Source organism: Odocoileus virginianus, chromosome 16 (genome assembly GCF_023699985.2).
Source record: "Odocoileus virginianus isolate 20LAN1187 ecotype Illinois chromosome 16, Ovbor_1.2, whole genome shotgun sequence".
Taxonomy (NCBI): Eukaryota; Metazoa; Chordata; class Mammalia; order Artiodactyla; family Cervidae; genus Odocoileus; species Odocoileus virginianus.
In genome coordinates, this window is record NC_069689.1 from 7940180 (window position 1) to 7955564 (window position 15385).

Below are 15385 nucleotides of genomic sequence, written 5' to 3' on the forward strand. Positions count from 1 at the left end.
CCAAGATGGATTCCAGCGAGGAAGATTCTGGGAGGTAAGGCAGGACGTGCGGACTGGCGTCTCCTCTCTCCTTTCGACCTTTCCCGGCTTCTTCCATTGGTGGTGGCTGGCTGGTTCCGAGGTCCTTCCCAGGACCTCCTGATCTAAGCCGTTCATGCAAGGGGCTCCTCTCCTGCCTGGCCAGGGCAGGCAGCTCCAGTCAGTGCTTCCTCTAACAACATCACTAGAGGACTTCCCACACATGCTGTCATGCCCTGCTCCCTCCCGCGGCCCCAGAGGACCTGCTCCCCACTTAGCAAATGGGTAGCTCCGGTTCTCATAGTTTTAAGTGATTGCTCACTGATATTTTAAAGTACATTTCCCTGACATATTGTATGTGATTTTGAGCACTTTTTATCTGCCGTTTCCTGTTCGAATTTACTGTTTAGTGAATTCACACTCTTGGCCCATTTTTTTTTAATTGCATTGTTTTCCTCTTATCAGTCTGTAAGCACTCCGCATCTCATAGACAGTAGCTTCAGATTGTCATTCTCATTGTAGACAGCTTTTTGTTTCTCCAAACTCACCGTTTGTTGACTGTGTTTTAGGCGTCGATCCGTAGATGTGCTTTATGCTATTATACAGCCCTGCATATTTATAACATAAGGACTATGGAGGTTTCAGTCTTGTTTAGTAAGGACTCCTTACTCCGACGTTGCACACAGTCTCCCAGATTTTCCTGCAGTGCTCTTATTTCATTTCACTTTATTTTACATTTGAGTCCTTAATCTGCTTAGAACTTTCTCTCGATTAAGAGGTGAGAGTGGCTGTGCATGCATGATCTTCGAGGAGGTGGCGAACTGTTCTGGCCCCATTTATGAAATGCTGCTTCCTTTTACTCTGAAACAAAGCCTTCGACCTACATTAACTTCTCAGTCAAGCCAAGGCATTTCCTGACTGTGCTGTGTGCATTTAGGACTTGGATTTGCCTTTAATCCATTTTGAGTTTATTTTTGTGTATGGAGTGAGAGAGTAGTCCAGCTTGATTCTTTTGCATGTAGCACTCCAGTTTTTCCCAACACAATTTACTGAAGATACTGCCTTTTCTCTATTGCATTTTCTTGCCTTTCTTGTTGTAGATAAATAACTCTTATAGTGCAAGTCACTCAGTTGTGTCTGACTCTTTGCGACAGTAGCCTGCCAGTCTCCTCTGTTCATGGAATTCTCCAGGCCAGAATACTGGAGAGGGTGGCCATTCTCTTCTCCAGGGGATCTTCCCAAGCCAGGGATTGAACCCAGGTCTCCCGCATTGCAGGTGGGTTTATTTCTGGGCTCTCTATTTTGTTCCATTGATCTGTGTGTCTATTTTTATGTCAGTTGCTAAGCTCTGTCTAACTGTCTGGGACCCCATAGACTGCAGAACGCCAAGCTTCCCTGTCCTTCACCATCTCCTGGAGTTTGCTCAGATTCATGTCCATTGAGTCAGTGATGCTATCTAACCATCTCATCTTCTGTCATTCCCTTCTCCTTCTGCCCTCAATCTTTTCCAGCATTAGGGTCTTTTCCAATAAGTCAGCTCTTCGAATCAGGTGGCCAAATTATTAGAGCTTCTGCTTCAGCATCAGTCCTTCCAAAGAATAGTCAGAGTTGATTTCCTTTAGGATTGACTGATTTGATCTCCTTGCAGTCCAAAGGACTCTCAAGAGTCTTCTCCAGCACCACAATTCAAAAGCATTGATTCTTTGGTACTTAGCCTACTTTGTGGTCCAACTCTCACATCCATACATGACTACTGGAAAAACCATAGCTTTGATTGTACACACCTTTGTTAGTAAAGTGATGTCTCTGCTTTTTAATATGCTGTCTAGGCTTTTCATAGCTTTTCTTCCAAGGACCAAGCGTCTTTTAATATCATGGCTACAGTCACCATCCACAGTGATTTTGGAGCCCAAGAAAATAAAGTCTGTCATTCTTTCTACTTTTTCCCCATCTCTTTGCCATGAAGTGACGGTCCCAGATGCCATGATCTTAGTTTTTTGAATGTTGAGAGTTGTTTTTTTTAAAGTATTTATTTATTTAACTGTGTCAGGCCTTAGTTGCTGCCTGTGGGATCTTTAGTTGTGTCATGCAAACTCTTAGAAGCAGCACATGGGATCTAGTTCCCTGACCAGGAACTGCACCCAGGGCCCCTGCACTGGGAGCTCAGAGTCTTAGCCACTGGACCAGCAAGGAAGCCCCTTGAAGGTTGAGTTTTAAGCCATTTTCCCCACTCTCCTCTTCACCTTCATCAGCAGGCTGTTTATGTGAGCCATGTGCATGCAGTTGTTCAGTCATGTCTGACTCTTCGCGACCCCATGGACTGCTGCCCGCCAGGCCCCTCTGTCTATGAGATATCCCCAGGCAAGAACACTGGAGTGGGTTGCCATTCCCTCCTCCAGGGGGTCTTCCCGCCCCGGGATCAAACCTGGATCTCCTGCACTGCAGGTGGGTTCTTTACTGGCTGAGCCAGGCTCCTCTTTGCCTTCTGCCAGTGGAGTAGTAACATGCGCGTATCTGAGGCTGTGACGTTTCTCCCGGCGACACTGATTCCAGCTTGGGCTTCGCCCAGCCTGGCATTCCGCATGATGTGCCCTGCAGACAAGCTAAGCAAGCAGGGTGACAATGTACTGCTTGCTGAACTCCTTTCCCAATGTTGACCCTGATGCTTGCTCCATGTCTGGTCAACATTAGTAGTGACAACTCATGTTGGTAGCATGTACCCTAAGTATGACGTGATGAGGATGGCTCTTTGCCTCTCCCAAACCCAGTGAAAGTGAAAGTGAAGTTGCTCAGTCGTGTCCGACTCTTAGCAATCCCATAGACTGCAGCCTACCCTCCTCCGTCCATGGGATTTTCCAGGCAAGAGTACTGGAGCCGGTTGCCATTGCCTTCTCCCTCCCAAACCCAGAGGCCCAGTCTAATCATGAGAAAAACATCAGACAAATTTCACCCGATGGTCATTCTTTAAGACACCTCTAACTTTTCTCATGTTTGGGCTCCTAAATTTATTTTCAAAGTTCTTTATATGTTTTATCATAAGTTCTTTCTCCCTATATGTTTGCTCTTTCCTCATTTTTTTTAATGATGAGAAAAACAATCACATATTTATTAGTTTGATCTTACTATTAAATAATATCAGCATTTGGGTGTATGACTTTCTGGACCTTATTTATGCATATAGTTTTAGTTTGTTTTCATTTTTAATAATATTGCTATGGTAATACAAACTGTTAAATAACATGAATCTCATTTCTGCTTAGCAATTTGATTCTTTTACCATGCTAGTGTTCTTTAACTGGATAAGTTAATGAAAGTGTAGTATTTAATTAATTTTTATAATGAACTTTTATTGTCCTTGATAAGCATTTACAGGGTTTTCAACATACTGTTTAGATACCACCATGATGACCATTCTTGAAGCAGTTTTATACTCCAGGGTCCTTGGATCACTGGAGCAGCTGGTACCCCCTGCTGTTCCTGGGAGGAGAGCCTGGGACCCTTGATCAATGAAGAATCACCCTAGGTTTGCCTCAAGAAGGCGGGCGGGGACTGTTTCCTGTTCTCGCCAGCAACTCAGTCATGCCAGCAACTCACAGGGCCCGCAGCCCCCATCAGGAGCTCGGATCCGGCACCCTCATCCGTCCTGTCCGGGGGTCCTCACCCGGCTTTCCCCGTCTCACTGGGGCTGTCACACTCGGACCTCATCTGTCCTGTCGGGGGTCCTCACCCGGCTTTCCCCGTCTCACCGGGGCTGTCACACTCGGACCTCATCCGTCCTGTCCAGGGGTCCTCACCCGGCCTTTCCTGGTCTCACTGGGGCTCTCACCTCCTGGCTCGTGGCACCGCCCGCGGCCCTTCACCAAACGGGACGTGACGAGGGAGGGTCCACTGCAGACCCTGCTGGTCCGCCAGGAAGGCAGAAAGCCCAGGTGAGACGGCTACTGCCTCCTACAGGGGTCGGGAGGCGGCGTGGCTGGCGAGACGGTCAGCGGGGGGCCGCGGCTCCCTCGTCCACCGGTGCCCCCGGCCCCTGGCGTCTGGCACCGATGGAAGGACAGGCATGGGCGGTGGGCAGGCACGCATGCGCTTCAGCCTTCAACCCCCCCAAAGACAGCACAGTGTGACCCCCTTGAGGGGGCGCAGTGCCGATGATCCGCGGGCTGTGCTCTCTGCCCGCCACACCCGGGTGGGTACAGGGCTGCCCAGCGGCGTCACTCTGAAGGCTGCCATCGTTGTACCCGGCCAGAGCCTCCTCAGAGCCGGTCATCCTCACACAAACCTCCCAGAGCCTCCGCCGGCCTCCGGCTGGAGCCAGGGTGAGCCCAAACTTGTTACTGAACCCGGGCAGTCAGGCCCCCAGAAGTGTCCTGCTGGGGCTGCTCATGCCAATAAAACAGGATGGAGTTTGATTCCAAGAGTTGCATGCTTGCGCTCCAGAGTCCACACTCTTCCTGACCTCCGCTCATAATTTTTGTGCCCCGTCTTCCAGGCCACTGACTTGGGTCTGAATGACGGCCATGCTGCCCTTCAGCCTGTCTCCTAAAAGGCTGCTCGTGAACTCCAGCGACAAGCCTGCGCCGTCCTTGAAGCTGCTTCTGTGTCTTCACTGTCCTCATTCGCTCTGCTTCCCCCATCTCCTCCATCAGCAACATGTATTCCTGGTTCTGCCTGGTCTTCCGTCTCTGGTGGTTGCCCTTCCCCACCCTCCTTGTTTGGGGGTATTTTCTTTCTTGGCTCCCTGGGGATCAGCAGCGATTACTGTGTTCCCTGCACATAGCGGTTCTGCAGGTGGTGAACTCTGTTGAGGCTGATGATGTAGAAAGAGGCCTGTGACCAGCCGCGCAGGTCTCCTAAGCTGCCGATTCCACTTTCCATCTCTCCTGCCATCCCAGAACCGCCTGGGAGCCAGCACCCATTTCAGGGGAGGTGGGCAGATCGATCTGAGAGCGGAGCAGACCAACCTATGCCTTCAGAATCTTCTTCCCACTGTTTAACCTGGAAAATCATGTTGGACACCCCAACTCTATGCACCTGAAAGAGATAAAGAGATCAGGTCATCCCCCCGAGGACCAAGGCGAAACCCACTTCTTCTCTGCAACTTTCCAAAGGAAGGCATGTCTTGGATTCCACCAAGGATGATGTGTTCTAAACATCAGTTACTGGTTTTCGAGTCACAAATTCTGCAACAAAGTGACATAAAGGGACAGGTTTCTCTCCCGCTGCAGTGAGCTGCCAGGCACCGTTGGGGCAGAGCAATGGGAAAGGCTCAAGAAGGAATCTAGGGCCACCTGGAGCCACGTCCCAGAATATGGTCCGAACCCTCCACGGTGAGTCCACGGCGTCAGGAAGAGGTGTGTGTGGCTCAAGGAACCGCCTATTAATCACAGCACGGTCGGGGTTGAAAAGAACTGATTGATTTCCTGGCTGCTTCCTCCCTCCCTTCATCAGCTCACCCTTGGCCCATAAGCCAGTCAGACGTCCCTGCGTGGCCTCATGCCCACAACTCCCAGGTCCGTCTCATGAGCTGTGGGTCCGTGGCTGCCCCCGACCGCCTCTCCACCGTGCAGCCAGGCAGCCCAGTTGCTGGGTGAGTTCAGCTCACGTCCTCCCCCCTGGACCTCTCCTCTCCTTTTGCGGGGAGGCGCTGAGCAGGAGAAAGAGCTCCACGGGGGGAGGGTCCGGGAGCCTGGCCACACCCCCCGTTGCTATGCTACGCCCTTTGTGTCCTGTTGTCTGGGGAACGTGAGCCCGTCAGGGGCTGCGGGGTGGACGCGTCCGCCTGGAGACGGGTGGACGCTGGCAGCGCCAAGGAGGGGGCGCCCTGAGGCCCTGGGACAGGCGGAAGGAGGGCAGTCGGGGAACCCGGAGGGCCTGGGGCTCCGGGCTCCGAGCCCAGCAGTAACAGGGCTGCTCCTCTGGCGGGACGGACGTGTTTCCGCCAACCGTTTGCTCCAGACAGAATGAGTCTGCCTCCTCCCTGGAGCAGGCACTATTTTTTCAGTATAGGAGCATCTTCAATGATAAATCCTTGGATAAGGGCTCCCTTCTCCTCCGAGAGTTTGTCCAGGGAGCTTCTTGAGTGCAGGTAGGCAGGGATAACCAGAGTGACGGGGTTTGGGGCGCTGCCAGTGGGCCCCAGAGGGTGGGCGCACGGCCGTCCCGACCCGTCTCATACCGGAGGGAGGAGGCTGGGGACCGCTGTGACCGAGTAGATTTCGTCCCAGGAACGTAAGCGTAAAACAGTGCCAGGAGATCTCGTGTAATTCACCTCATCAGTAGATGGTAGGAGGCAAGCTTACGATCATCTCAGAGGATGCAGACTGGGTTTAAGCCCACCCCCTTCTCGGCGGAAACTCTCAGATGATTAGAGACAGGAAGGTGACCTTAACAGGTGAAGGGCAACTGCTGCCACACAGCAGAGCGCCGGCTTCCGTTGAAACCTCAGACGCAGCCCACGAAGGTCGGGACTTGGAGAGCTGACGTTCGCTCATGGCTGTTACTCTCCACGGCGCCGATGGTCCGACCAGCAATACAAGACAGGAGGGAAAGCGGGGATGAGGACTGGAAAGGAGACACGAGTCAGCACTTAGGTAGACAACGTACCTTTCTGCATAAACAAATTTTCAAGGAAATTTTGCAGTTAGAATTAATCAGGTTTGATATAAGGAGGTGTAAAAATCCAAGGCGTTTCTATGCAACAGCCATCACTAACTGGAAACTGCAAAGAAAAAACACGCCGCCTGCAATAGCAGTAGAACTACTGCTCAACAGTCAAGAAAGACGTGCCCCACCCCCATGGAGGAGACAGCGTGCTTTTACTGGACGGTGGAGAGGGAGAGTTAACTGTGGGAGAGGCCTAGCACGAGCAGAGAAACTCAGCTTTAAGTATTCGGTTCTCTTTTAAAATAATCTGTAAAGTGAACGTAATTTCTTTTGAAATCCTAACAGCATCCCTCACGGCACCTGCTCAGGTGAGTTTCTGCTCTGCATGGAATATTGAAGGGTTTATGCCACCGAATATCAAGGCTTCGGCCAGGGCTATGATAGACTGCATGGACAGACACGTCATTGGACGAGAGCAGGGCCCCAGCCAGACCTGCACACACTCCTGAAAGTGGGGTGCCTCAGAGGCAGCTACAGATCAGCAGGCTGTCACCTGTCACCAACAGGAAAGCAAAATAATTCAGGTCATGAGCTAATTCTGTACAGAGAATAAACTTCATGTGGGTTAAACTCTTACATTTGAAATGTTGAATTTTAGAACAATTAGAAAAAAACTATAGGAGAATGGCTTTATGATGTCAGGTACAGAAAAATTTCTCAAGCAAGACCTGCAAACACAAACCATAAAACTGAAACTGATCAGTTTGACTATCTGATAATTAGTATCTTCTGTACAACAAAAAGCACCATGAACAAAGTTAGAAGTTAAAAAAAAAATAAGCTGCAGACCAAGAGGAATTATTTTCTAGAAACATAGCCGACCAATGATTATCCAGCATGTATAAAGATATCACAGTAATCAATGAGACAACAAGAGAAAAGAATTGGGGGAAGAGGAGGGAAGGCTTAAGAGGGAGGGGGTATATGTGTACAAAAAGCTGATTGACTTTGTTGTACAGCAGAAACTAACAACACTGTAAAACAATTATACTTCAATAATGAAACATAACATGAAAAAGCCAGAAAAAAAGAATCAATTAAAACAGGGCAAAGATGTGACCACAGGATTAAGAGAGGTGACTGAATGGCCAATGCCCTCTCCCCAGGACACTGGGAGATGCAAATTAGAGCAGTGGTTTTACAATCATCAAGTTAACGATGGTTAAGGATCTAGTGGTAACAGGGCTAGCCACGGGTGAGTGAGCTGTAGGACAGAGCTAGGGAGGGTGCACTGGCTCCACCCTTTGAAGAGAAATCTGTCCACTCCCCAGCCTGGCAGAGCCTTCTCCCAGCACGTCCATCTCTCCTTCTGGGGACATTGTTGCATTTTTCACTAGAACCAGAAATGGGTGGCCCCTCTAGAATGACCCATGAGAACAGTGGACGGTGTCAGGCAGGGACAGATCGGTCCTTAAGATGGAGGGTGCATGGATGCGGGCCAACCTGGACCCATGATGTGGCGTGAAGGAGACAAAAGGCCTTCCCTGGCGGCCCACCTGCCAATGCATGGAACGCGGGCTCTATCCCTGGTCCGGGAAGATCCCCCACGCTGTGGGGCAACTGAGCCCAGGCGCCACAGCTGCTGTGCCCTCGGGCCTGGGAGCCACAAGTAGCTGAAGCCCGCGCTCCTGGAGCCCGAGCGCGGCAACCGCAGAGTAACTCCTGCTCACCGCAGCTAGACCAAGTCCACACGCAGCAACTGAGACCCAACACAGAGAAATAAGCAAAAAAGATGCACAGTTACACACAGGGTCTGATGTCAGCCGTGCAAAGCCTTAAAATGCACGTATGTTTACAAAACAACACGCTATATTGTAGTAAAGATATCGAGACGTGACCAGTGACACTACCGAGGAGAAGTGAGGGAGATCGGATGGGGGGGTGCTGCCTGGGGCTCCCTCCATTTTAACACAGCACTTCGGAAAACATCACCTGAGGCAAATAGAGCAGAACGCTAACGTCTGGTAGGTCTGGGTGGTGAGTACGAATCATCCTGGGCAATTTGCTCGGAACGTTTGAACTATCCCATAATAAAACACTGGGACAAAGACCAGAGATCCCCAGGGAGTTGGGGTGGGGTGGGGGAGGAGGGCAGGGACTAAGAAGAAACAGGAGAAAACAAAAGCTGCTGAGATGGCAGAATAGGATAATAGGATGAAAAGTAAGACAGTGGAAATGGAAAGAGCTCAGGATGGAAATGAAAGAGGGAAAGAACCATCCCAGATATGCACTTGGAGGAGGCGGCTGAGAGCGTCTCAAGGACGTGCATCTTCAACGGATGACAACTGAACACCTGCGGAGAGCCGGGCCGGGACTCAGCGTCCCTCCTGGTGGGCTGCTCTTAGCGCGCAGCGCGTGCCCCCGCCCCGAGCCCGGCAAAGGCTCCGGGTACAGGCGCATCTCAGGGGCCTGGCGTGCATGAGCCAGGGCCTCCGAGGTCTGGGTCTTTGCTTTCCTGGAGACGTCCTCTGTGGACCGCATCAGGTGTGTTAGGAAACACCCAACGGCACGCGTTTTCTTTAATTTTCCGTTCCCAGTAGCAATACTTGGAGAAGGCAATGGCAGCCCACTCCAGTACTCTTGTCTGGAAAATCCCATGGATGGAGGATCCTGGTAGGCTGCAGTCCATGGGGTCACTAAGAGTCGGACACAACTGAGCGACTTCACTTTCACTTTTCACTTTCATGCATTGGAGAAGGAAATGGCAACCCACTCCAGTGTTCTTGTCTGGAGAATCCCAGGGATGGGGGAGCCTGGTGGGCTGCCGTCTATGGGGTCGCACAGAGTTGGACACGACTGAAGCAACTTAGCAGCAGTAGCAATACGGACCCGCGCTCTCCCCAGGGCCAGGGCCAGGCAGAGTTAATGCCTCCCTGGCTTGTGTCCTCTCCTCTGACTCGGTGGGCGGGGGCCGGCTGGTCTCCACCGCCCGCCCGGCGTGAATGGTCCAGTGCAGTTCAGTTTTGACCCACTCCCGACTGGGCTCCATTTGGCTCAGTTAGCACGTGGCTTCTGCTCCTTCCCCGTCCACTTTCGGTTCAGTCGACGTCCGTGTCGGTTCAGCCCAGTTCGTTTCCAAGGTCAGTGTCTACTTTGCTTAGCGGCTCCTATGCCCCAGTCCGAAGCTGGGGTCTGTGGGGAAGACACGCCGTGGGGCCCGGTGGGGCCCAGCCCGAGGTGCCCGGGAAGCAGCCGTGTGTGTGTGTGGAGGCCACGTGCCCCGTGACCACATGCACGGCTCTGGCCAAGCATGATGCAGGCTCAGACCACTCCCCAGGCAGCGCTGCGAGTGTGGGCAGGTGTGCTGCGGGTCACAGGCGTGTCAGAGCCGGCCGGAAACGGCGGAACTCAGGGAAGCCCCTTCCGCAAGGCAAGGTCTCCAAAGCGCTGTGTGTGCTGTGAGATCCTAAGGCGGGGCTGATGTGGAGGATGTTCTAGAAATTGTCCACCAGTTCCAGGTGACTGGGCTGCTGAGGGCGAGTCCTGGGCCGGGGTCAGGGCGGCTGGGTTCTCAGCCGCAGCTGACTGATGGGGGTCTCGTGGCGGGGGGGCCATCCTTGTCTGCTGGGGCGGAGGTTGTGCTGATGGCCCAGCTCCGGGGTCCCCAGCCTCACCAGGCCCCACGTGGTCATCATGTTTCAGCCTCGCCCGTGGCTGCTCCCCGCTCTCAGGATTCCCCGGGACGGAGTCCCTGAGCCCAGCCTCTGTAGTGGCCCGTGAGGAACTTCTCTCTCATAAAGACGCAAACCCCACCTGGCAGAGTCCTGGCTCAGTGGCTGCTCTCTGGGGACACTGCATCCAGCCCTTCCCAGGGGCCGGATCCTCTGCCCTCCAGACGACGGATTCCCAGACTCCCCGCAAAACTACCCAAAGTGGAATCTCAGACGCTTCAGGGCAGGAGCAGGTTGCCTGGGAAATTTGAGGACACAAGTTCAATTCTTCATTATTTACGAACCAACAGGGAGGGGTTTATTACTCGGATTACTCACTAATCATCCCCCGTAAATGCAGGAACCAACAAAATCCCACAGAATCAATAACGTGGTAAGTTCCCCGTCTAAATCACGGCACCTAGCATTCTTGAGTAAACCTTTCGGTAATTTACAAAGGCTGTTGAATTTTATAGTAAGTGTTTTTCAAACCAAGCTGGATTCTAAACAATAATGACTTTTTAATGTGGCTCTGTGATTACATTGTCATGGTGAAATACGGGGGTCTCTGACTGCATCCGAAATGAGCCTGGTGTGAATTACTTGCCGGCACAGACCAGCGCGGCCGCAGGTAAAGCAATCTTCATAAATTACCCTCCAATCCGGGTGGCCTGGCAGGCGAGGCATGATGCCAATGTTGGCAACTTAAATTTCAGCGGACAATTTGTAAACAAGCTCTTCCTTTTGTTCCGGAGCGGTGGCCATGGCCCTCTCGGGGGCGGGGGGCTGCGCCGCCTCGGTCTGCCGGGCAGACACGGGCTGTGACCTTGTATGACGCCAGTTGCGGGGCCACCAGCCCACAGACTTGCTGACATGAAAGGTGGTGAGCTAGTCCCGGGGAGCCTTGCGCCCAGGGCGCCGTGGCCCACGCGGCCGGTGGCTGTCCTGTCTGGCAGTGTGGGTGGAGACGTTCTGGGGCTGGCGCTGGAGGAGGGCCGGGCGCGGCCCTCCAGAGGTCAGGTGGGTCTCCCTCCCTCTCTCACTGTCCGTGGTGCCACGTCCTGCCGGGAAGGGCCCGAGGTCCCAGCTCCCCGAGACTGGGGACCTGCCCACCCTGTCTCTGAGCCGCCGAGTGACCGGCTGGGTGGCTCAGCTGCCCCGGGGCTTGGCACCAAGCAGGGCTCAGAGTCGGACAGGGCCCGGCGAGGGACGTTTGCCTCCAGGACCTTCAGGCCACCTGGACGGATGGTGGGGGATGGGAGGACACACTGGAGTCGCGCCCCCCCACCCCCTCCCCCCCCATGGACTCTGTGCTGGGGCCCCTCAGGCCTTCCTGCTGCTCCAGCCTGGGGTGAGGTGGGGGCTCCTCTGGACCAACCCCCAAGTCTCTGAGTCCAGGAGACTGGGAGTTGGGGGGGAGCTTGCAGAAGGCATGCACACTTGGGCTTTGGGAGCCATGAGGGGCTGCGGGAGGCAAGGATTCTGGAAGCTTCTGCAGTGGCAGAGTCTCTGGGAGTGGAATGCCCCTCCCCCTCCCCTTCCCTCCCCTTCCTTCCCCTTCCCTCCCCTCCCCCTCACTGTATCTCAGGTGTCTCCAGGGCTCAGGCCTGTTTTTTTCTTTGTGCCATGTGGCATGTGGGATCTTAGTTCCCTCACCAGGGATCAAACTGCCTTCATTGGAAGCGCGGGGGCTTAACCACTGGACCATCAGGGACGACCCAGGCCTGTTTTAAAAGCCCCAGATTTAAAAAACTCTCTTCTACCCCGGTGTTATCTTTTGTGATGTAACATAACCCCAGGGCTTCACAGCTACATGTGTTGATTCCAGCGATCTGTGGGTGTAACTCCCCGGGACCCCCGGCTTCTGCCTCCTGTGGGTCTCAGGGTGGCTCTCGAGCTGCCTGCTCCATCAGGGGCTGCGTGGGGCCGTCTGTGTCTCAGAGTGGAGACCCCCCCACCCAGGTCTCAGTCGTGTGTCCTTTCCAGAGGCCGTCCCCACAGGAAGTGGGCAGTGCCGCAGGCTGGAGAAGGGGCTCAACTTTGCTAGGTGCTGCCGGGGAAATGTGGGCTTCCCTGGTGGCTCAGCTGGTAAAGAATCCGCCTGCAATGCAGGGGACCTGGGTTCAATCCCCTGAAGAAGGGAATGGCTACCCACTCCAATATTCCTACCCAGAGGGAAACACAGAGGGTGGGGCCGGAGAGGTTGGAGGCCCACTGGGGTGGAGGCTGTGGACCCTGGGCCTCCTGTCCTCAAGACTGTCAAGGCAGTCAGTCTTGTGTGAAGCTGGGGCGTTGGCTGTGTGGGGTTGGCGACCCAGCCCAGCCTCCCGTGATGGGGGCTTGAGGTCCCCAGGCCAGCTGCTCCTTGGTGAGCCCCAGGAAGGCCCCGTGGCCTGTCAGCAAGACTCGTGATGATGGGGGCAGAGAGGGGGGGCAACAGCAGCCGCAGCCCCTGGGAAGGGGTTGTCACCATCTGCTTTGTAGACGGGACATGGAGGCCGAGAGAGGAAGGGACCCCACCTTCCCGTGGGCTGCAGGGGGTAAGGGGAGGGTCTCCTGCCTCTCAGGCAAGTGCCTGCTTGCCTCGTGCACAGCTGGGGGTGGGGCAGGGACGCTTGCTCAGGGAGGGGGGCAGGACCGACGGTCAGCGGCGCGGCCTCCTCCATCCTCACAACACCTCACCTTCTTATCCCCGTTTTGCAGGTCTGAAGACTGAGGCCCGGAGTGGTGATGACCCGACCAGCATGAGGCTGCACGCCTGGGAGCTGGGATCCAAGCTCCCCTCCCCACCCAGGGCTGTAGGGTAAGTCCCCATTCACAGCCAGCCCTTGTCCCGGGCCACTCTGCCTGCTCCCGTGGGGTTAGTGGGGGCGCCCGGCTTCACACAATTGCTGAGAAAGACAGATGAGTCAATGAATGGCAGACAGGGAGACCCCAGTGAGGGGTGATTATTAAGCTCCTCCTCGGTATTTAACAGAAGCGCTTATTTGCAGCCAGAGGACCGCTTTTGAGAGGAAAAAGGCCCACTAGTGAAGCGGCAGTCTCTTTAATCTCTCTTCTTCTAAATCTGAAAATGAGGAAGATGAACTTAGGAGCCTAACAGCCTCCCACTCAGACACCAGAGACACGGACTGAGTTTCCCTGGAGTGGACCTGGGCTGGGAAGGCGGAGGAGCCCCCTGGAACACACCAGGCGCTCAGGGGAGGAAGCGCCAGGCATAGTGCGTCGAAATTAACATATGAACTTCCAGCCTGCACGCCAATTCAGAATCTGATTGAACAAACTGCTCTTATTAAAGTCAATTGGTGAACATTCTATTATAAAAACAAATGAAATCCTCCCGTCTACCAGATAAATAATTTTCTCCCCACACCTAAGCAGGAGGCATTAACTTAACGGGTAATGATCTAAATTATGTATTAAACTCAATTACTTTTTATGACTACTTTCCAATTAGGGCGCCCTGATTGACTCGCCCGCGTGGAGACTTCTCGCGCTGTACCTGGTCTCCGCCGGCTCTGTGTTCGCTGCTCACCCAGCTTAATTGAGTGTGTCTCTCCCTCGCTGCTCTAACCAGCCACAAGGTGCGGCTGTTAATGATGAATAAACAACAGCGCCGGCATGATTACCAGCTAAATTACCCGTCTGCAGAGTCACTCTCAGCAAACACTTCTAATGTAAAAATATCTCCCTGCCTTCCAGCTCCAAGCTTCCCTAATCAAGATGCATTCCCAAGGCGGGCTCTGGGGGAAGCTAGGGTTCTGCCTGGTCTGGTACCATGTTGTTGCTGAGAGGCGCCTCTGACATGCTCGGAGTTACGTCTGAGTCCCCCACCGAGTGCTGGTCAGCAGGGCCATCCATCAGCAGACACCCCGCCGTCAGAGCTCCCCCCGTGCAGCTAAGAGCTCTCCTTCTATAAGACTGCAAATTCATCTGACAGTGGTCATAGGTGTGCTCACCTCCGCGCATTTGGGCTGCTGTGACGGAGCACCCACACACTGGGGTGGTCTATGATGAGAAATTTATTCCTTGTGGTTCTGGCAGCTGCAAGTCTAGAGCAAAGCACCAGCACATTCAGTGTTTAGTGAGGACCAGCTTTCCGGTTCATAGACAGTGTCAGGATCTTTTCACTGTGTCCTCACTGGTGGGAGCGTTCGGGGGTCTCTTTCATTAGGGCGCTAATTCCACTCTCAGGACCTCGTCACCTCCCAAAGCCCGGCCTTCAAATGCCATCACGTCGGGGGTGAGGTGTCCACGTGTGAATCTGGGGGGAGGGCACATTCAGTCCATTACAGTCTCTACTTTTCAAACAAGCACCAAACTTTTTTTCTTTGGGTCACGCCTTAAGGCTTGTGAGATCTTGGTTCCCTGACCAGGGATCAAACCTGTGTCCCCCCGCCACCCTCCCTGCATTGGAAGCATGGAGTCTTAACCACTGGACCGGCAGGCAAGTCCCCAGAACTACTTTTAAAGTTAAAAAAAAAATCGCACAGACCCGTCCCGCTCCACAAGCACTAAAACGCTGCTGTTTAGCAGCCCACTTTGTGCGGAGTAAAGGCAAGTGCAAGACAGCCCAGCGCACAGCGAGACGCGGGTGCAAGGGGGTCAGGCAGGCGCGCCAGAACCTTCGCTCACCAGGACTCTCTGAACAGCTGTGTCCAGTCGGACACCCAGCAAAGCAGGCAGAGGCGGGGCCGTGGGGCTGACGGGGTCAGGATGGGGCCCGTCTGGGGTGGTAAGGGCTGCGGGGGTCGGCGGAGGGTCTGCACGGTCACCCAGGCTGGTCGGGAGGCTGGCTTTGAGGAGGTGACTCGAGGTGGAGGCCGTGTTGCTGCTGCAGCGCTCGGGGGGCGGCGAAGGCGATGAGCACACCTTGCGGGTTTGGGGGGGCAGCCGGCGGGGTGAGCCTCCTCAAGCCGGGCTTCCCCAGAGGCCTCTATGTCCTCCCTGCCACACGCAAAGCGCAAGGCTGGGGGGGGGAGGGTTTCCCGAGAGGCCCCCAGGGGATGAAGGGAGGCCTCCTTGGGAGGATCAGGGGGCTGGGACGCCCAAAA

The 15385-nt window shown here is 54.1% G+C and overlaps 1 long non-coding RNA gene across 1 annotated transcript; it reads left to right on the plus strand.

Annotated features, from left to right (window-relative positions):
* Positions 1-5787: 5787 nt before the first annotated feature.
* Positions 5788-13968, plus strand: LOC139038673 (uncharacterized). Its single transcript, XR_011491716.1, has 3 exons — positions 5788-6103; positions 13035-13134; positions 13789-13968. It is a non-coding gene; the product is annotated as an uncharacterized lncRNA (long non-coding RNA).
* The last annotated feature ends 1417 nt before the right edge of the window (positions 13969-15385 follow it).